The following is a 22,421-nucleotide window of genomic DNA, read 5'->3' on the forward strand; positions in this document are numbered from 1 at the left end:
CCATCTCCCACTCCCCCTGAGGGGCTTCGGTGTCTCTTTCCTCTTGCATGGTTCTCTCGCATGGGTTTATTCAGTGTAGGTCCAGACGTTTTAGGCGCTGGGGGCACCATTGAGCCCTAAAAGCGTCTTTCAAAAACGCTAGGGTCTTGCCCCATTCGCTGGAAAATTTTGGCAGATTGTTGTTCATTGCATAAGTGGCCATTGCAGCGCCACCAAATCCCAAACTTTGCAAAACCACTCTTATACCGTGGGGATGACAGTTCCTTTCCATCTTGGAGCGATAAGAGTCATTGCTGCCAAAGTCAGTACCACCCGTGCCTTCTCCTGGCCCTTGCTTTCTCCTTCCTCCCTTCCCTCTCTCAGCCCCAGCAAAACTCACTGTGGGGGTCTTCTGGCCCCTGCCCCAAATGCTTTGACTTGCGCCCCTAGCACCTCTCTCCAAAAAGGCTCACTTTTGGGGCATTTCCCCCATATGCGAGATGCTGTGCCCTCTTCCCCGCGCCCCCTCCAACATTCCCTGGACACATCTGGATATATGCTATGAAGATGGGTGGGAGTATAATGCCACCCATACAGGATCTTGTACCATATTTCCTGGAGTTGGGACAACCTTGACACTTTAGGTATCATTCTTCAAAATCTGTCCCACTCCTTCCTGCTGATTTCCTGCCCCGTCATCCATTCCCAATGAGCCATGTAAGGCCATGTAGCGTGGGGGTGACGTCATCCAGGATCTTGTACAAGTTTGATATTAAGCCTTTTGACCCATCGTGTGTTAGCAAGAACTTCTCAAATGGGGTGACCTGTCGGGTGGCAGCAGCCTTGATGTCTATATTGATAACCAGTGCTGTAGTTGGAAGTATTGGAGTCTCTCCCCCTCCTCCACCCCAAACTCCTGTTTACACTCTGTAAAAGAGCGAATGTTCTGGCCCTAGAATATGTCCCGTATCGGCCTGCATCCCCCCCCCGCCATTGTCCAAAAGCTCTGTGTTCCCTTCCCGGGGTGAAATCCATGTTCTTCAAGATGGGGGTGAAGGGAGACGGGAAGGTCGCCATTCCATGTTTCCCCACCAATTTATCCCAAATGTCCGCTACCAGTTTGGTGATGACGCTCAGGTACATGTGTTTCGGCCTTTGTCACGGCAGCCACAACAACTCCCTCAAATCGTGTTGCGCTACAGCTTGATCCATCGAGACCCATTGCTGCCCCGCGGTCTCGGAAAAGCATTCTCTTATCACCCGCAGTTGTGCTGCCTCATAGTATTGTTGGAAATTGGGAGAGCCAACCCCCCTTCCCTTTTTGGAGCCATCAAGAGATGTCGGCTAATTCTTGGCCTCTTCCCCTCCCATATGAACTCTCTTGTCATTTTCCCCAGTTCCCCCAAGAAACTGGAGGGTATTGCCAGCAGGATCGGCTGGAATAAGTAGAGCAGGTGGGGGAGTGCAACCATTTTGACTGCTGCCATCCTTCCCACCCAAGAGACTCTAAGATTCCGCCACTTGTGGAAGTCCTTCCAAATTGCCATTTATATGGGCGAGTAGTTAGCTGCATACCAACCCGGCAATGACGGTGTAATTTTAACTCCCAGATATTTGATCCCCACTGGGCTCCATACAAAGGGTGATGATGCCTTTAGCTCCGCCGTTTCTCCCCTCCCCACCATTAAATTTAGCAGTTCGGATTTATTGAGGTTAACGCAAAGGCCCGATACCTCCCCAAATTTCTCCAGCAGCTCCCTACATGCTTGAATAGAATCTCTAGGTCTGGTAATAGACAGGAGCATATCTTTGGCACACGCCACGACTTTGTGTTGCTTACACCCAAAGGGTATCCCATGAATTTCCCCAGAATCCGTATCGGATGTAGCATATGCTCAAAACAGATTGCGACAGCAATGGGGAGAGTGGGCACCCCTGTAATTACTTACAAGCGCTCTGGGAAGCCTTCCATTCCATCATTGTTCAGCCTACAATGACATTACAAAAGGCGGGAAAACATGTGGATATCAAGCTTGGTCTGTAGCATGTGCCCGCAGGGCATGGCATGTGACAGGCCCCCCAGTCACCCAGACAACAGACAAGCTGCTCACTGTCAGGTCTCCACACGTTCACCCAAGCACAGCGGGAACGCCCCGTTTATTCTACGCGATGGAGTTACATCACTCAGCCACGTGTATCTCTTAAAGTGATACACCACACTCCTCCTTTTTCATAACAAACAGTGTAAAACTCTGCCCCCAAACAACTTGGCAAAAACATCACAACAAAACCCTCGGTTAACTTTCAGCAACGTTCAGGATCAACTTCATGTGTCCAGCACATAGTCTTTCAAGTGAGCATGTTTCCCCCGCCCACTCCATTGCAGATATCGCCGGCCATCACCTCAACTCGGCCTCTCCTCACCTGCATCCCCCTGTTCCAGGAGGACGAGAGAGGTCACACCCTCCACCTTCGTCAGGCTCTTCTTCACATCTTCTTCGAGGCGACCCACTTGGTGGACTGTTTCCCTGATCTTCCTGAAGAAGTTGGCATTCCTCGTGACTGTGGCGTTGCCATTGGACGCTGTCACCATTTATTCTTTTACAGCCACTACGCCCATAGAGTTGGGTTTGTACTGAAGCGACAACTTCCCTTGTGAGTGCCGATTTCTCACGATTACTTCATTCCCCAGCGCCAACTGGGGCAGTTTGAGTCCTCATCGGACGTTCTCCCCTTCATTCCTGGCTCTCCTCTCAATGGCCACCCTGTCATCATCAATATCTGTCGGTTCTCAGTCCCCTGTGTGTGGCAGCAGCCCCCTCTGACACCTTCTAACATGGCCTCCGCCGTTGCAACCCCGGTGGAACAATGGGGAGTCGCCCAATACTTCCTCAGGAACCGGTATAGGGCTTGCTTGAGACAGTGTCCCTGGCCATTGGCTGTGCATAGGGTTTCCTATTTTAGGAATGAATTTTGTTTATTTTTTACTTTACTTCCAGGGTGTTTTTCCTGTGTTTTAAAAAATTTCAGAATCTGTGTTTATCATTGTTTTCCCATTTGCCCCTTTCAAAGAAATCGCAGATAACTGATTTTTCAAGTGTAAACACAGAAATGTTCTTTTATTGTTTCATTGTGTGCATATGTAGGGTAATCTCTCAGTGCAAGATGTCCTAAACACTTTCATGTTAATCCAGTAATCTGTTGCATTTCTACAAGTCAAAATTATTGTAATAAATCATGCAATACTTTTTCAAGGACTCTTTACCCATCCTTGCCCTTTCTTTTCTTCCCATAAAGACTTTAATTTGGGAAAACAACCTTTCCACATTGGCACTGGACACGGGCAAGGCCAAAATATCCAACACACAAGCTGATAAATCTAGCCACTGTTGGCCCTTTCCCACCCAATACTCATGTACCTGAGGATGCAGATACTCAGGCACAGGCTATGCCAAATAGGCATTAGACTGGGTGCACACAGTCTCAGTGTCTTTAAAATGGTGAAAAATAAATGCATACTTTTCAAAGTTTGAACTAAATTCTTTTTTGCGGAATGGATCAAGTAAATGCATGGCATACCACAAAGAGGCTTCACTCACTTCGAATGACATGGTGGCTGATGGGATGTTTCTACACAGCATTGCTTACCATTTTTCATGCATTTTGAGTAGAATATCCTGAACTTCTCCTCAACAGTCCTTTGTTTGCCAAGTGGCAGACATTCCAAAAGTGTACGTTACAGGACCTAAGTCACTGAAAGTGTCACCCAGCTTTCTTTCAAATTAGAGTTTGACCTCCATACCAATGACATTGTACACTTGGTAAATATATGTGTTTTCAGATTCCATCCTCTTCATTATGTCAACTACAGCGGTCATGTTCTCAAAATCTAAGAACACAGTAGACTGTACTTTTCTTCAGCTCACTATCAATGTGCGCCCTCATATCCTCACATTTCTTTCCTGAGGCATCATCACTAAGGTGAAAATCGGTAAAAGGTTGCCACATCAATAGTATGGCGTTCACTACCTCTAATACAGAGAACCACTGGCTAAAGGAAACAGTTGGAATAACCTTTTCTTTCATGCCATACAATGCGCAAAATGTTAGGTATTTGCGTTTCAGTTCTCATGCATATCTAAATAGTGCACCAGAATGGACCACAAAGTCAACTATAATCCTAATCAAATCTGAGGACTTTAAAGCTGATTTTAAAAAACTCCATCAATTAAGTGGCAGGGGTCTTGCATGGGGAAGGCCTTGAAATCGGCATTGCCCTTGGACAGATCATCACATAACGTTTTCATATAACTTGCTGAATCACTACAAACGCACACTACATCACTCCAGTCCTTCCCAAACTTGCTCAAGACTTTCTGGAGTAATGCCGCAACTGAAACTGCATTTCAAGTTTCAACCACCTCTAAATCTGCCATGATAGAAAGGCGTACCCATCCACTTTTTGGGTCACAAAACGCGAAGAGGACTGCCACTACTTGATCACCATGCATCTCGGGCGTTTCATCGACAGTGATTGAAATGTTTACGTCGCCTTAGACTAACTCTTTAATGTGGCCAATCTCTGTCATACAAACCTCAGGTAGGTATTTCTTGTACATTTGAGTGGATCTGGGTAATGTTGTGGCTGCTGGGGCCCGTCTGCGGAAAAGACTACCAATCGGGCCATCTGCCTTGTGCAAGCTGGTTCTGCCTGCACTAAGGTGCATGCAAATTCATGTGCCACATCTTTTTCCTCATTGCGTTTTCTTTTACAATGCATCAGTGTCACCGTAAGGGACATTTGGCACAGACCACTTTCAAATTTTGGCGGATCTTTCAACCTTAAGTGGGTCTTTGAAGAAACATGCTCAGCGATTCGGCTTGAAGTCTTTCCATTTACTAATGAAACTGTTATTCTGCAAGCCTTGCAAATTAACAATTTATTTCCATTGTGTTCTTCTACTGTAAAATCTTGGTGTTCCCATGCATAATCCTCAGCGGTCTTGGTTTTGCGGGGCATTGCTCGATGTCAGAGAAGCCTATTGGAACAATTACAAGAGAAGACTACTTAAACTTAGAAGAAGCATGACATTAACTTTGTCCTTCAAATTCAGTCTCAATACCTTATCCTGCAACATCTGCTCTTCAAGTCACATTCTCTCACCCCATTATCAAAGACCTATGTCCTCCGCTCTATTACATTTTTAAGTGTTTTTGTACCAAAAGTGCATTGCTTTCCCGGTGATTTCTATAAATAATTAAATAAGATTAATTTTTTTTAAAAATCAGTCAACCTCAGCTAACTACATAATGTTACCTGGTGAGGACACATGAATCCACTAATGTTTGCTATTTTGCTCCTGTTTTTTATGGCTAGGGAGGAGCTGCCATGCAGTAATGTAGATAACAGCAAAAGATATCACAACAAGTGCTTGGTCAAGTGAACATGGCTGTACAAACTAATATGTAAACTTACCTTGGGTGAATTCAGGTGGCTACTGTTTGGCTTCTTCAGTCCAGCGACTACTATTCCGATAGCTTGATGGCAACTTTCTCAAATGCAGTTGGAAATCTTATTTGTTTGCTGCAAAGGAAAAAAAGACATTAACATAACATCACTGGCTGGTAGCAAACAGTCCCAATCTACTGGGCTGAATACAAACTTGACCCTGCTGGCAGAGTATTAAACCCCAGCTATCGATTTCCCTTTCATCAATGGGCAAGGAAGGGCAGCCTTTCAGGGACTTCAAGCAGACGCTAAAAATACTGTCACATGGTAAAGGCAGTGTCTTTTTAAACGTGCCTTTGCAATATGAACTTACCTTGGGTGAATTTGGATGCCTCTGGTTTGGTCTGGTTTGGCCTCTCAGTCCAGTGACTACTATTCTGATTGCTTGATGGTGACATCCTTCTCAAATGCAGTTGTGCTTGCTGCAAAGGGAAAAAGACATTAACATAACAGTGGCAGGTTGTAAAGTGTCCCAGTATATCAAACTATCTACATGGCTGAACATAGTTTTCCCTGATTTGGCAACCACATTATAGCAGTGATGATAGGTGTGTATGAGAACTGGATGGGTACAGCTCGCTCGCGTCACTCAGTGTCGGAGTCTCTGCCTCATAGCGAAAATCAAAAGCTGCCACCCATTAATAAATGCACAGTGAGTGAACATATCTTAAAGTGAAATATACACATCTAGTTCAATTGACCTTTTCCCTTAGAACAGGGGTCTGTAAACTGCAGATCTCTGTTTTGGACTATGACTCCCATGATCCCTCTTCGCTGACTATGTTGGCTAGGACTGTTGGGATTTGTAGTCCACAACATTTCGAGAGCCAAATGGCTGCAGGCCACTGTCTTAGAGGAAAGTGTACAAGACAAATTAGCATTTGCCTTTCAAAAACATTAATCAACCTGGAAGTTGAATTTTCAGTAATTATACTGGCAAAGTATAAATGGTGCCCCCCTTTTAAACCTAACAATTTAAATGTGTGTGTCGAGGGTGAAAACAATGCCGCGCCTTTTCCTGAATTTAGCAGAACATCTCAACATTACTAGAACATGCAGATATATCACACAAGGTTGAAGAAATGTACTAAGCTTTTATTGGCAGGCAACAGTTGGGTAATACTTTTATAAACTGCTGAGTAGCCAAAACAAAAAAATGCTTTTGTTAAGAGTGGAAGTATAGTCTGAATTTTGACTTTTAACTTACTTCCCCAGCATGCACTGTTTTCTCAATAATTACTTCACATACTCATTCAGGTTCTTTGGACTTCAATGCCCAAACACGCATCATTTTCTCATAAATTGATTTCTCATTTGACTGTGGGACCTTGGCCTCAATGTTATAGAATGCAGCGTTTTTTCAGCAATCGGTGGTCTTAGTTTTCTTAGGGACCTTGGACTCGGTGCTGCAGATTGCAATGTGTTTGCATCAATTAATTATTGCATTTATTCTGGATTCTTGAACACAGCTTTCCCAGCATGCAGCATTTTTTCAGCAACAGATTTTCTCAGTTCACTCTGGGACCACTTTGTAAGAAGCCACCGAACTACAATATGCATGTATGAAACAACTGGCATGCATGCCAACTATCCCACACAAACCATGCCTGGCTAAGGGCTAACCCCCCCACAGCCATAATGTGAACGGTGCACACCATCCAAGTGGCGTACAGGGCCCACGTCACTGAAGCATTTCCACGCAGCCGCACAACGCCGGGAAGCATTTCCATGAATCCCCCCATTGGGAACCGATCGGTTGGCTCAATAGCAGAGACCTCTATGTGCACGGTGGCGAGGACGTGCACCAGTGGCGGTTTGGCTGGGGGGCGGAGGGGGCGAAGTGTTCATTTTGTGTGTGTACTAGAGAGGTACAGAAAGTGAGGACTCAGGACTTTGACATTATCGGAATGCAGTTAATGTACAATGTTGGGGAATTATACTGCTAGTCCTAAGGTGAAACTGCAATCAAATGAATCGTACTCTTTAGGTGTTCAGTAGATGTGCGAATAAGTACATATCTGCAACTCCATGCAGTAAACACATGTAGTTGATCTAATGGAATTTCCAGACAAATGACCACACATGTTTACTCTACTCTCAAAATGCACGAAACGGGCGCAAAATTGCATGGCATCAGTCAGTGTAATTATGTTATGCAGCTAATAGTGTGGTCGTTTTTCTCATGACAGGAAAAGAGTGGGGGTGCATTTGTAGCCAGCCAGGCATGGCACAACTACTGGAAGCTGGGGAGAAGCCACAACACTTTTCACCTAGTAAAAGGGAACAACACCTGGGCAGAGGTCGATTAGAGTCTATAAAGAAAAGCCCCCAAAGTACAGTTCTCGTGTTCAGTGAGGCTGAACAGTTGAAGGAGGGGACTAGCAGTACACACTACTCAAGGTTACAGCACTCACCACTCATGCTCTTCACGGACTCAACTGCTCTGTGGGCTCACACGTAACAACGAGTTAGGCTCTGATGCAGGGCACGGGAAGACCAGCCAGCAAACTACCATAGGGCAGGCCGGCAGGGTCTGTCAGGGCAGTGTGGCAGGCTGGGCAGGCCAATCTGCAGCCAGGAAAGGCAGGAGTTGTTGCTGTGGTGTTGGTGGGTGGCTCTCAGGCTCTGACTGACTCTGCTCTGCTGGCTGGAATAAATTAGTGCATGGGCATGCCCCATATAAATTACAGGTCCAGACCACTTGTTTCTGGGCGTGTGATTTACAACATTCTGAGCCGAGTGAATCGAAACTAAAGCACATCCTGCACCTAACACCAAACGGATGCTGGATGATATAATTCCCAGGCCAGTTGTGTTTTTTCTTCATTCTTTGAAACTAGATGCTCCAATGAGCAGCACTGGGCTAGCCCTGCGGGCACCAACAGGCAGCACTGAGCACGGAGAGGCACCCGGCACCATTACTGTGGCTGGCACTGGTGGCAGTGATCCGCACAGGCCAGCTTGGCGGACACCGCCACACGTGCCAGTCTGGGCCGGCGTGCCCTCCAGCAGTATCAGATGGTGTGCTCCCACATGGCTGCTCTTATCATTCCTCGTTCTCTCCTGGTTATGCTGAGGAGGAAATGAGGAATACTGAGCACACACGGGCATGCAGGTCCCTGCCCTTACATTAAAAACAGGTCCAACAGGTCCAAGTGGTGAAGGCACCCATTCCCCAAAACGCAATATCCAGTGGACCGAATAATGGACACACCCCGCTAGAGAATGAGACCAGGAGATAGATTGCAAGTAAAACAAATTTATATAGATAAGTTGTGCATGCAGAGAACTCTGCTGCCCGGAGAGCGCTCTGACAAACATTACACGGGTAGCACATTATAATTCAAAACCGCGTCACTAGTGACGCCATACTATAAGTACATAACTCTGCAGTACAATTGGTGAGACACAATGATACAGTATATATCCATATGGGATGACCACGTTGGATTGGTTGCTGCTGTTGGGGTGTCGATCCTGCGGCACGTGGGTCAGCTGGGCTCATCTCCGCAGAATGAAGGTCAGGTCAGTGGAGTGCTACATTCCTAACTATCGAAACTACGACAACAGGAACTGAGGGCATGAGACAAATGGCAAGCATAAAAGTTTGGCATGAATGGGGGTGCTTTCAGATTTCACTGACAGGTTATATGGACATTATACCCTCTGCACCCAAACAAACACAATTCCCCAGACCCAGGTGCCCACCTTGGGGGTTTCAATCTACCTGATGCCTCATGATAGGGATGGACATGAGTTATTTCTATAGAGGATATATTGGTGTCAGGAATTAGTACTATGGTGGGTGTCCTCGTCTGGCTACTAGAAGGGGTCAGATGTGTATCTGTATCAAAAGAGCAGAGGGGCATGGGTCCAGTGGACTGTGGCCTGGTGGGGTGGGGGTCGAGGGAGCACAGGCAGGTTAGTAGAGATGGATGTGTTATTTAGCTGAAACCTGCTCCGGTCTCACACAGTGCAGTGAGCTCATCTTCCCCAGGGAGATACTGAATGTTGCAACAATAAATGGCTGGACTTACGTGGGAACAGGACTTTAGCTGAGCTGGCAGGAGGCGGCCTGGGCTGTCTGTGCGAGATGCTGGGCAGGGGGGAAACATGGTTTTTAAGAGATAATTTCGGGCCTTGTAAAAGATGGCGTCTAATGTGTCACAAAATGGAGTCTCTGAGTTTCAGTAAGACTTGGTTACACGTTTGTCTTTTGTTAGAGGGTGATTAGTATAGATCACGCACAGGAGAGAAGGGACGTCTCGCCCCTTTAGCATACGTGGGATTCATCCCATGCGGGAATGGTAAGGGGAGCGGAAAAGACCACCTCTCACCCAACGTTCCCCCCTTTCGTTACTACTAAACTAACAAATACCATCCCCCAGTGCGTCTAAGTTCCTCTGTCCTTTTTACTGCCTCATCCCAGGCAGGAGTGCCTTTCATTGGCCTCCAAGCTCTGCACACGTTTCTGAGGCTGTCCCCACGCAGTGCATACTCTTCAGGGGTGCATGTCATGTAAATACAGTCTCCATCCCCGTCCAGGTCGACCCATACTTCCTTGTAATTTTCAAAATCTTGGGGCTGTTTGAAGGTTATGGGATAGTAATTATCTACTACATCCCCCGTTTTATATATTGCCACCATGCAGTATTTTGGCTCATCACTCATCAGTTTGCACTTGGGCTTCCCTCATTATCATGAGCATTTTCCCGTTTATATTTTTGTTGCCTATAGTCACCATCATCATCGCATAACTTGGAATCGCTTCTGCACAGCATCGAAACTCTAACTGACACAAACAGAAGATCAGCAAAAGGAAGACGATAATGGGGACCAGAAGCTTCAATGCAGTCCCGAGCCATGATGGTACCCAGTCGAACACCATGCTGAATCAGTCACTGGGCTGGACACCACCTTCTTTTTTCATTCTCAGTCCAAGTTTGTGTACTGCAGCAATTACCTGTGAAAGTGTCCCGTTATCAGCATCTGAAGAAGGTATAAAAGTGCAACATGCACTCCCGATTTTTCAGCAAACACTGCCCTCCATTGCTGGGAGGAGGTCCAAGACATAGCGGTTTTGCATGATCATAAGTCTCAGTGCTCTTAGTTCTACCTTGATGACATTGAACCCTTCCTCAGTGTCATTGGCCAGTTGGATCAGCTCCCAGCGGATTATCTGGAGCCACTTGGCGTTTGCTCATGCTTGGATGCTGGGCATCACTGATGCAAACAATATCTCTGCTGAGTTGCAAAGCTTGTATTCATCAGGGATCTGTGCCAATAGGTCTGAAGAGTCTTTAAAGAGGTAGTTGGATGCTCTCTTTTTACGTGACACTTGATCTTGCAGCTTGTCTTCCGACAGTATGTAATTGATAGGGGTTTCTTCATTCGCTGGTTGGGGCGCCAGTTGCTGTCTGTTTGGCAACCTTTCCCCCTTGATGGGTTTCTCCGCAATCACCGGCAGTGCAGAGGGCAGCGTTGCCAGAGCACAGTATCCCCTCCATGATGACGGGAGGTGCAAGTATGCCTGTTTGCCACACACCCAGTAGTGATCCATCAGGGCAGCAGTTCCTTTCCGCATGTCAGGGATGACGAGGGTTCTGTTGCAGCAAGTGCTTGACCATATGGGTGTTTTTCCTTCCCCAGGAAAGCAAAGTTCACATTTTTCTTTGTGCTGGATCTTGATCGGTTTTTCAATTGCAGTGACCCATGTCTGCTTTGTGATGAGTTGATTCCAGGTCTGGGCACATGTGTCATCCATCCATTTCAATCTCTCATCCGACAAGCCACGCAGTGCTTCAGATTTCCACATGAGGGCTGCATCTTGCCATTTATTTTCTGCGAACAATGTTCCTTTTATTGCAAAAGCTGGCTCCTTGAAACACGTTGCGCCTTTAGGTTTGTTCTTACAGATTTTCTCATCTGGAGGAAGCAGTTGTAGTTGTACTGTGTGTGCCTGGAAGGTGCTCCTGATTCTACATACTGCGAGATGAAGGAGACATTGGGCTTCTACTATTGGGGTCTCTTGAGGCACTAAAACCTTAGGCATCCCTGACGCATGAGGTATTAGTGAACTTACATAACAGCTACTATTCGTGGCCTGCCTCCCTGTGGCACTCATGTCAGAGTACCACTTGTTAGACTGGTCCGTATGGCTGAGGTCTTCTACCTTATCCAACCCCAACCCATGATATGCATCGTATTTGTGCTGTTGTGCTTGCCACTTTCATCTACTCATTTAAATAAGTCCTCCCTGTGTTCTGCCTACTCTCACTGTCTCTTTAAGGCACTGCTGCTTCCCGTTCATTCTCTTGTGCTGTGTTGGGTGCCACAGTATCATGGGCCTTCCTAACATCTGACAGGTGGACCGAATATTTCAGGCCTTTCACCTTTACTGCTAGAGGGGTGCAATACACTACTTCATATGGGCCAAGGAATCTATCTAGGGGAGTTCCACCTCCTTACAAAGCTACAAACATGCACCAGTCCCCCAGGCATTTGAGCAGTGGTCTTAAAACTTTTTTGGCCTGTGCCCCTCTGAGCAAAATTTGGGCAGGCCGCCCCCCCCCCCGAACTGCCAAATGGACAGTATGTATTGCGCGCCGTCACCTGCTCCCATCAGAGTCGCTGGGCTCCCTCATCCCAATCCTGCCCAGTCCCTGGGCTCTCTGCACCCCATCACACACCCTGTGCTCTGCCCACCCTGCTCCCACCACTATTCTATGGTTCCCACCCATCCTGCTCCCACCACAGTCCCTGGGCTCCCCCATCCCGTTCGCAACACAGCTCGAGGGCCAGTGGTGGCTGGTGAATTTTTTAATTGGAGGGGCAACTATTTCCCCAAAAAATGCCATAGCGACCGAGCGCAGTGAGGGAGTCTGAACCAATCAAGGAGAGTTCAGGGTGGGGGTTCCCCCATGATTTTTTTTAAATAATGGGTTACAATGTTGCATTGTAGAACATACTTTTAAAATAAATTGTAAATAGCCAAACAGTTTGCAATTGGTGCTGGGGGACATTGGGACAGGCATGACATTTTTTACTGGACATCTATGATAGACGTCCAGTAAAAAGATACCATTGCTGTCCCCTAGGCCCCACTGGGCCTAACACAATCAACATGATTATGTGTGTATGCAAAGCTCTGGGGGGGCAAGGGGGAGAGCATGGTATTTTTGACTGGACACCAGTAAATAAAATACAACCCCTGTCCCCTGAGCTCCACAGCACCTCAGAAGGAGAGCTGATTTTGGCAGGTGGGTAGGGGGATTGTGCAACAAATGCCTTTGTTGTACAACCCTCCTTCCCCCCTCTATCCACCACTTGCCAAAATCAGCTGAACGGACCAAAAACAAACTAACACAGACATACATTCATACAGCAATCACTCTATCATTAACATAAACATCCATCACCATAAACCCACTCATAACACAAGCGTACAAGCATCCATACACATGTTTAAATAAAAAAGAATGAACATAAATATACCTTCTGTATTGGTCTGCGTGTGGGTGCTGAAATGCCCTGCTCCAGGCTGCTCTGTCCGTATGTGCAAGGAGGTGCAGGAGCTCACCCTTGCACATACAGACATTCAGTGCCCTAGCCAGCATTTCCAATGAGCTAAGCAATGCTGGCGAAGCAAAACACACCATCCTTGCATGGCTCAGTGAGCATGTGCAGCTGGGGAACTGAACTGAACTGTCAAAGGGAAATAGTGTTTCCCTTTGACAGTTCAGCCAGCCCAGGAGCACTCCCTCAGCTGGAAAAAGCAGCTGAGGGAGTGCTCCCTGTGCTGGGCTCCTTGGCACCTAAGCTCCTCCATAATGGGTGAGGGGGCCACTGGGTGGGCTCTCCCCTGCCATTATGGATGAGCCGCCAGGCTCGGACTGGCCTATAGGGCAACAGGGCAATGCCTGTACCAAAAATGCAAAATGCTAGTGTGGGTCAATGAAAACGGGCCACCTTTTTGGCCAATGTGGGCCACTTTGTTGAGTTACTTCACTATGCAGTAAGTCATTTTGACCATTGTTGCAGAATAAATATTCTTTAAAAAAAAATCACAATTTACTTACATTTTAACACAAAGCACCCCCTTGGGTACTATTGAAACAGTCTGTGACTAAAGGAATGAATATCCATTTACAACTGCGTGCCACTTTATCATTGGTGCCCGAGACAGTTTCATGCTTCAGCCCGACCATGTGAGCCGCCCCTGTGTTACGCTCACCTGGTATCCACAGGGATTCCACCCAGCTGGGTTACTCGCTGGTATGCTTCTCAGCTTTGCCCTGATGTGGTCTGCGGGGAAGGTTCTGCCTTGTGGTAGAATTAGGCGTGCTCTCCGTCCTGCCTTCTTTGCATGGGCGAGTGCGGTCCAGTTACTTCACCGACGCTGGCCCGTTTGATATTGTTCAGGAAAGTCTTATTGCTGTTCTTTAGTTTTTTTTCTATCCTGCATGCCTTTCTTTGTTTAAAATGTCTCTTTTTTTCTCCCTTAGGTATGCGGAGCTTCAGCGCAGCAGACTGGCTTGGTTGAGCCCTGCTGGTAAATGATGGCGCATTAAGAGCGCTATGATGCGGTACGTAAGCGCTATGCGCAGCGCTGCAAAGTCTTGCCTTTGCTAACCTGTGTTTTCCTTCCTTGTAGGTCACGGTGTTCTTCAGCGTGAGTGGAATGTCCAGAGTGGTGCCAGCCGAGAGGCGACCAGCCAGGTAAGCCTTTTGAGCAGTTCGTAATTTGTAAATGTCTCTACAGCTTTCTTTAATGTTGCCTCTATCTTCCTCTTTCAGGTCGTTCTGTCCGGGAGGCGTGCAGATTCGAGGAAACTGTTCTCAGTAGCTGCGAGTGTTTAAAGATGAAGAATGCAGGTAAGATGCTGCTGCTAATGATGTTCCTTTTGTCTCCTTGCAGGTTCTGCTTCTCTGAGGTTCGAGGGAATAGCTGGACACAGTGAGCGTCACGTTGCAAGCTGCAAAGTAACACGAAGCATGTTCTGCAGTCAGGGTGTGGTTTATATAGCCCAGGTAAAGTAGTACCAGGGAAAGGAGTTCCAGGCCTGCCACACCCAAAACACTAGACCGCATAGCTTGGTTCTTAGGAACCAAGCTATGTGGATGCCTCCATGTTGGCTGACAATACAATAAAGTAGATCCCAAGCACATTGTTGTTCATGGTGTATGAGCCTGGCGCCATAGGCGCCAGGACTGGCCCCATGAGGGCTTTTGAAGAGGATGCCAGGCTCTAGAGGCCCGAGTCCTGACTCCACCTGGCCAATGGGTTTGCCAGAGGGGATTTTGGGCGAGGGTCGTGACACCCTGCCCATTTCTTCCAATCTAAAAAAGAAAAGAAAAAAATATATTTATTTTTTACATTTCATGCTGGGCTCTCACGGCCCCTCAGGGATGCACCCGCGGGCCCCTGCGGGGGCACACCCCACATTTTGAATACCGCTGTATTAGAGGTTTTGTTGGGCTGAGGCAGTGGAGGTCTCTATTTCACTTTCCATTGTGAGTGGTGGGGCTACTTCTTTTGCAATTGTTCTTACTGCTCGTGAGTTGTGTGAGGTACTCTTTGAATTCTTCACCTAACACTTTTGCAGTTCTACGTGCATTGGACATCCTTCTCAACGGGGACAATGGCGTTTGCATGCGTCTACCAGTCACTATTTCATGAGGGGACAAGTGGTGGTCCTTACTGGGCTGTGTGCGCAGCTGAAATAAGGCCAGTGGGAGACAATGAACCCAGTTCTTTTTTAGAGTGTGGCAGAGTTTGGACAGTCTACTTTTAAGGAGGCTGTTGATTTCCTCAACCACTCCATTTGCTTGCGGGTGGTAAATCAAACACATTTTATGTTTTGTTCTCAATAAGGTTGTTACTTCTCTGAAGAGATCATTCACAAAATGTGTCCCATTGTCGGAGCGCATGACATCGCATATACCCCACCGTGGGAACACTTCTCTCACTAAGAATGTTGCTGCACACTTTGCGTCAGGGTGGGCACAGTGCCCTGCCTCCACCCTATGTGAAAAGGGACAGACCACCACTATCAAGTATCTGGCCCCATTGCACCTCTCTCCCATGTCTGCATAATCGATGTGCTGTTAACGGAAAGGTCTGATGGGGCGGGGCAATGTTTTCCGAGAGTCATTCCTGAATTAAATGTTTGGCATGTGACGCATTCAATGGTCAATTTGGGAAGGTATTCTTGGAAGTTCAGAATGAACCAATCCTCCTGGATGTCTGCAGCTATGTGCTGCTTTGAGGTGTGGGCGGGAAAGTGTAATTGTTGGAATGCTACTTACAACAACTCTACAGACATCACTACCTTCCCTGTTGTGTCCTGCCTCCATAGGAGATCTGTGGGTGACTGTGTGCATCCCCGTTTTATCCAGAGTTCTTGTCCTACCGGTGGCGCTTTCTTTTGGAGCTCTATTATTTGTGCTATTGGTAGTGCATTGTATCTCTCTCCTTTAGGCTCTTCCTCTCTATGTTTTAGCACACATTCGGTTGTTGGTTGGTTTTTAAAGTAAGCCGCTTGCTTTACAGTGGCGTCTGCCACTGCCTTCCCAAATTATGTCATCACTGTTGTTGGTCTGAGCTTGGCATTTTACCAGAGCCACTTCTGATGGCTCAGCAAGGGCTTTGAATAATTCATTTAATAACATGTTGTACTGGGGACCCATCAGCTCTTCTGAACCCCCTTCTTCTCCACTGAGATAATCCAGCATGTACCATGATGGTTAAATATGCTGAATCGAAATATATGGTTAATGCACACCCTTTTGCTGCATGGAAAGTCTCAATTAGTGCTACCAATTCTGCTGCCTGGGCCGAGTAGTGCATTGGTAACATTTTTGTACCAGAATCTCATATTCTCCCTCCTCCAATCACACTACTGCTGCGCCAACGTACTTTTCACCAGTCTCTGGGAAAATGGATGCTAACCCATCTACAAAGAACACTCCCCCTCGCTCAATGTGTTGTCTTTATTTGCTTTGGGAATGCCATCTCCTTCTCCCTCATAATTGGCGCAATCAAGTTCCTGCATATCCTCCATTGTGCATGGCTCTGTGAGGGTTGTGGCTGGGTTCACCATTTTGTAGCGTATTATATGAACATTTCGGGTTGAGATGATCATCTCATAAACTGATGCTCTTTGTGTTGAGAAAGTGGATTTGGATTGTTCAAGTATGGCAAACAAGGAGTGTTGTACGAACAATGGTCTTTTCGATTGCGAAGGAAATCTGCAAGAGCCCGTTTGCATGCAAAGTGACCATGCATTACTCAAGACCGCCTCTGTAGTATGCTAGTGGCTTGTGGCCCAAGGATGTTTTCTGAGTCAGTACTGCGGTCATCAGTGTTCCATTCGAATGTGAGAACAGGAAAACTTCCCGCTCGTAATCAGGTGTGGCTAGGACGGGAGCTTTACATATTAGTTCTTTTAACGTTGTGAAAGTGGTGTGCATTTCAGGTGTCCATGTAATTGAGGTGTTGTCTTTCTGAGCTTCTTTTAACCCTGTAACAGGGGTCGTGTGTAGGCGGCATAGTCTAATATCCATGCCCTGCAATAGTTACATATACAGAGGAACTTGTGCATGTCCTTCACAGTATGGGGCCTTGCTGCAGCTCGCACTGTTGCTGCTCTGTCAGGTATTATTCTCTTACCATTGTTAGGTAAAGTTTGAATGCAGTACCCTCTGGGAACACTAGAAGCAACTATGACTACAGGTGTAAGCAAACCAACCTTTGGTATAAGTCTGTACTACACAGTTTTGGTAGCGTGTTGAGCAGCCAAGCTTATAGTTTCATAGTTTATTGGTATACATTCAGCCAACTAGGGCTTTATATAACACAAGAACAAACAACATTAAAATACACATTAAAAAGATTCACATCTACATCATCACGTAAATGATAACAACAACGTTACATCAAATACCTATTCAATGCATCTTAAAATATCCACAATCGTGATATAAAATGTGATAAAATATATTAACTTAATATCATTACCACTCATGGACCATATCGCGGAAACAACCATCCGGTAAGACTCATTACTAGTTTCATAATACCCTACCTGCCATTGCCTACTAACTAAACCCTTGCCCTACGACATAGCCACTCCTGACGAGTGTACAACTAATCGGCCTGCAAATTGCTGCGAACGCACTGCCAGGTTTCACTATCTATGTGCGCCACCTCGCACAGCCTTTTATCTCAATCCGTCTCAGTCCACTGTATCCGAGACCACGGCGACACTGAGCTAAGTCCCCTAATCTGCCTGCTGCATATAACAACGGCCCAACTGCACACAGACACCTTACCTCGCCTGCTAGTCTCTAACCCTGCTCATATTATCAACCTTGCAGTACAACCAAGCACACCCCGCGTTATCTTACTAAATGGGTCTCAACTTCCCATCACAAAGTGGACTCAACAGCTCATTGTAAAGCAATCACTAGACAGCTTTGTAAAAATGCACAATTGACGCTAGTTACCTCATGCAAAGTTGCCGCCAAATACCCATGCAAAGTTGATGCTAACCATTCTATGCTAAATTGATTCTAGGCACCATGCAAAGCTGACATTAGTTACTATATACTAAGTTGATTCCAGGCACCTATGCTAAATTGATTCTAGGTACCATGCAAAGTTGATATTAGCCGTGCTATGTTAAGTTGATTCTAGGTACCATGCAAAGCTGATATCAGTTACTATATACTAAGTTGATTCCAGGCACCCATGCTAAATTGATTCTAGGCACCATGCAAAGCTGATATTAGTTACTACTAAGTTGATTCCAGGCACCCATGTTAAATTGATTCTAGGTACCATGCAAAGTTGATATTAGCCATGCTATGCTAAATTGATTCTATGCACCATGCAAAGCTGATATTAGTTACTGTATACCAAGTTGATCCCAGGCACCCATGCTAAGTTGATTCTAGGTACCATGCAAAGTTGATATTAGCTACTCTATGCTAAGTTGATTCTAGGCACCATGCAAAGCTGATATGAGTTACTGTATACTAAGTTGTTTCTAGGCATTCCTCGCAAACTTGATCTTAGCCATTCCTTGACTAATCACCAGATATAACTAAGCTCTAGCTATGCCAGGCACAACTGATATCAGTTCCCCTTGCAAACTCGCTTCTAGCCCTGCCATACTAACTGCCTAGGTATGCCTTATATAGCTTCTACCCTCCTATGCAAATTGACTCCAGTCACTCTAGTTACTTGACGCCAGCCATTCTGCGCAAACTACACCCAAGTCCCTAGGCCAGACTATGCACCCCAGCACCTCTCTATTGGCAGCCGCAGCCCTGTTCCTCCTACATCTAACACTGACAACCATGAACCAAACTAAAAACACACCATGCCCTACCATGACCAGGAACACTAGACTTCGGTCCAGACTCTCCCCCCTTCATGAGCTTAACCCACCAAGCAAAATATATCTAAATCGACATACTAGACTCAAAAATTCACCTAGAAACTGGCCACAAACTAAATCGCAAGTAACCGCTACAGCCACACTGAATGGCCCTACCCCATCATCCTTGAACTGTGAACACCTACTCAAAACTACCACAGTAGTGGGAGCTCTAATAAATGCCAGATCGGCTGTGGCCCATGCCATAGATATAGCAGAGATCCTAACCTCAGACAATCTTGATATCCTAGCAGTGACAGAAACCTGGCTACATGATGCTGCAGGCCCAGCACTGTCCCTAGCTATACCAAAAGAGTACCGACTCCTAAGAATAGACAGACCTAATGGGTCTAGAGGAGGTTGACTAGCCATCATCGCCAAACTAAACCTAGATTTGAGACTTTCTACTCTACCACCACTAAAGTCCTGTGAACTATTACTAGCTAAACTGGCAATATCTCCATGTCGCACCCTGAACATTTACCTTATTTATAGACCTCCAGGACCCCTTGTCATCCCTGCTGGACATATCTCTGGACCAGGAACGACCTCTCCATACAAAATGAGTTACACTCATAGAACCACTAGACCATTCTACTCGAAATGGAGGTTGTTAGATGCATTGCCCGGAAAACGACGTCTGCATTTTTCACGTCGTTAAAATTCACGTGACTTAGTTCCGTCACGTGTATCACGGCAGTGCGTACATAAGCAGCGTGGAAACGCCGATCGCTGCTTCTGATTAATTCATTTTTGGCGTTTTGTAGCTGAACTCCGGACCTGCGTTCTCGCATTCCCTTCAGCAACTCCTTTGGCCTTATTTGAGCGTGTTTTCCTCCACACGCTAATTCCTGGAGCCGTGTATCCTGTTCGCGTGCCAAATCTCCACGCGGACGCTGTCTGCAAGTGCGGCTGTCCTGAGCTGCGTGTATCCTGGTTGCGTACCAAATCTCCACGCAGACGCTGTCTGCAAGCGCGGCTGTCCTGAGCTGCGTGTATCCTGGTTGCGTACCAAATCTCCACGCGGACGCTGTCTGCAAGTGCGGCTGTCCTGAGCTGCTTGTATTCTGTGCGCATGCCAAATCTCCACGCGGACGCTGTCTGCAAGCGCGGCTGTCCTGAGCTGCGTGTATCCTGTTCGCGTGCCAAATCTCCACGCGGACGCTGTCTGCAAGCACGGCTGTCCTAAGCTGCGTGTATCCTGTTTGCGTGCCAAATCTCCACGCGGACGCTGTTTGTAAGCGCGGCTGTCCTGAGCTGCGTGTATCCTGTTCGCGTGCCAAATCTCCACGCGGACGCTGTCTGCAAGCGCGGCAGTCCTGAGCTGCGTGTATCCTGTTCGCGTGCCAAATCTCCACACGCGGACGCTGTTTTCAAGCGCGGCTGCTCTGGGCTGCGTGTATCCTGTTTGCATGCTAAATCTTCACGCAGAAACGCTGTCTCCAAGCGCGGCTGGCCTGGCTGCGTGTACGCTGCCGCGTGCAATCCTGCACGTGGTTTTCTGAACTTCTTTGTGTTAGGCAGAAACCTGTGCAGTTCCCTCTGGGACCACTGCAAAAGATTTAAGACTACAGGTGTTGGCAGTAAACCCACTTGGTAGCAGTCTGCACCACACAGATTCACTGTGGTAGCTGTGGCTGAGCAGTCAGACTTCCCTCAAGAAGAGTTAGACAGTATACAGAGGATACATAATAGACACAGAGGCACAGTAGCACAAGCAAACACTGACCAGAGCTAGGTGTAAAAGTATAAACTTATTTATTAAAGGCACACTCATAAATTACACTAGCACAGAAAAAGGTAAGAAAGTCAAACACAGTTACTATTACTCATATGTACATCCCTAATCATTTGTTGGACAATTCTAAGTTAACACCACTTTTTTCCAACCAGAGGTGAGCGCTTAACGTTAGATGGTACTCCAACAAGTTTCTGCCAACAAGTTATTAGGGATGCTCTCCCTCTACTTTTAATGGCCAAAGATGGGGGCTGAAGTAGATAGGTATGCAGGAGCTGCCATACCTGCCAGACTTCTGGTAAGGTGGGTTCCAAGAATGTGGCACCTCTAGTGCCTCTCCCAGTTGTGGGAGTCCCATTTGAGAGGGTAGGGATTGACATTGTTGGTCCCTTGATCCCCCAACCTCCTCAGGCAACAGGTTTATCCTTGTTGTAGTAGACCATGCTACTAGGTACCCTGAGGCAATTCCTATGAGGACTGGTACAGCTCAGGCTGTGGCTAAGGCCCTCCTTGGTATCTTTACCAGGGTTGGGTTTCCTAAGGAGGTGATCTCTGACAGAGGGTCAAACTTTATGTCCAACTACATGAAAGCCATGTGGAAAACCTGCGGAGTCACCTACAAGTTCTCAACCGCCTACCACCCTCAGACAAACGGGTTGGTAGAAAGGTTTAACAGAACCATGAAGAGCATGATAGGTGCTTTAGAAGAACCCCTTAAGAAGAAGTTGGATCTTCTACTGCCATGCCTTCTCTTTGCTTATAGAGAAGTCCCTCAGGAGGGAGTAGGTTATTCTCCCTTTGAACTTCTCTATGGCCATCCAGTCAGAGGCCCCTTGGCCCTGATTAAGGAGGGGTTGGATAGTGCTCCTTCCCCCAAGCCAGTCAGAGTGACTGACTATGTGATAGGTCTCCGAAGGAGAATGTCACACATGATGGCAGAGGCAAGTGACAACTTGAAAGCTGGCCAAGCTCTAATCAAACATTGGCATGATCAGAAGGCTAACATGGTTGAGTTTACTCAAGACCAGCTAGTTCTAGTTATGCTCCCAACAAGGCAGAGGGCCTTGCAAGACAAATGGATGGGACCCTTCAAGGTAGTGGGAAAACTTGGAGAGGTCAACTATCTGGTGGATCTGGGCAAACCCAGGGAAGCTCCCAGAGTCTTCCACACCAACCGCCTCAAAGCCTATGTCTCTAGACCAGAAGTAGGAGCATTGCTTCTAGCTTCATCAGAAGAGGAGGAGGAGAGTGAAGCTCTACCTGACCTCCTGAGAGGCTTACCTTTGGACGAAAAGGTTGAAGGAGTTAATCTCTCTTCAGATCTGACCCCTGAGCAACAGGAGGAGTGCAAAGCTTTGTTAAATCAGTTTGCCCCCCTGTTCTCACTTTCACCAGGCTTGACCCCTTGGGGACAACACGATATACTCACTGGTGACTGTCTGCCAGTCAAAAGAAGAGGATATAGAATGTCAGAACATGTCAGAACCCACATCAAAGGTGAGGTCAAGAAGATGCTTGATCTCGGGGTAATGGAGGACAGATGAGTTGGTGGATAAACTTGGTGCAGCCAAGTACCTCAGCACACTGGACCTTACGTCAGGCTATTGGCAAATAGCCCTGACAGACCATGCCAAGGAGAAAACTGCATTTTCTACCCCAGTTGGCCTATACCAATTCAAGGTTATGCCTTTTGGACTGAAAAATGCACCTGCAACATTCCAAAGGATGGTGAACCAAGTTCTAGCTGGGATGG

At 46.8% G+C, this 22,421-nt stretch overlaps 1 long non-coding RNA gene across 1 annotated transcript in view; it reads right to left on the minus strand.

Moving 5' to 3' along the window:
- Positions 1 to 3,074: 3,074 nt before the first annotated feature.
- LOC138513310 (uncharacterized) overlaps positions 3,075 to 22,421 on the minus strand; it is an 80,856-nt gene continuing 61,509 nt past the window's right edge. Inside the window, exons 3-5 of the long non-coding RNA XR_011281741.1 lie at positions 5,802 to 5,910; positions 5,456 to 5,563; positions 3,075 to 5,018 (exon numbers count right to left, since the gene is read on the minus strand). This is a non-coding gene — a long non-coding RNA (uncharacterized lncRNA). The remainder of the gene's footprint in view (positions 5,019 to 5,455; positions 5,564 to 5,801; positions 5,911 to 22,421) is intronic.

The sequence above is a fragment of the Ambystoma mexicanum genome, chromosome 12 (assembly GCF_040938575.1).
Source record: "Ambystoma mexicanum isolate Mex_15411 chromosome 12, UKY_AmexF1_1, whole genome shotgun sequence".
Taxonomy (NCBI): Eukaryota; Metazoa; Chordata; class Amphibia; order Caudata; family Ambystomatidae; genus Ambystoma; species Ambystoma mexicanum.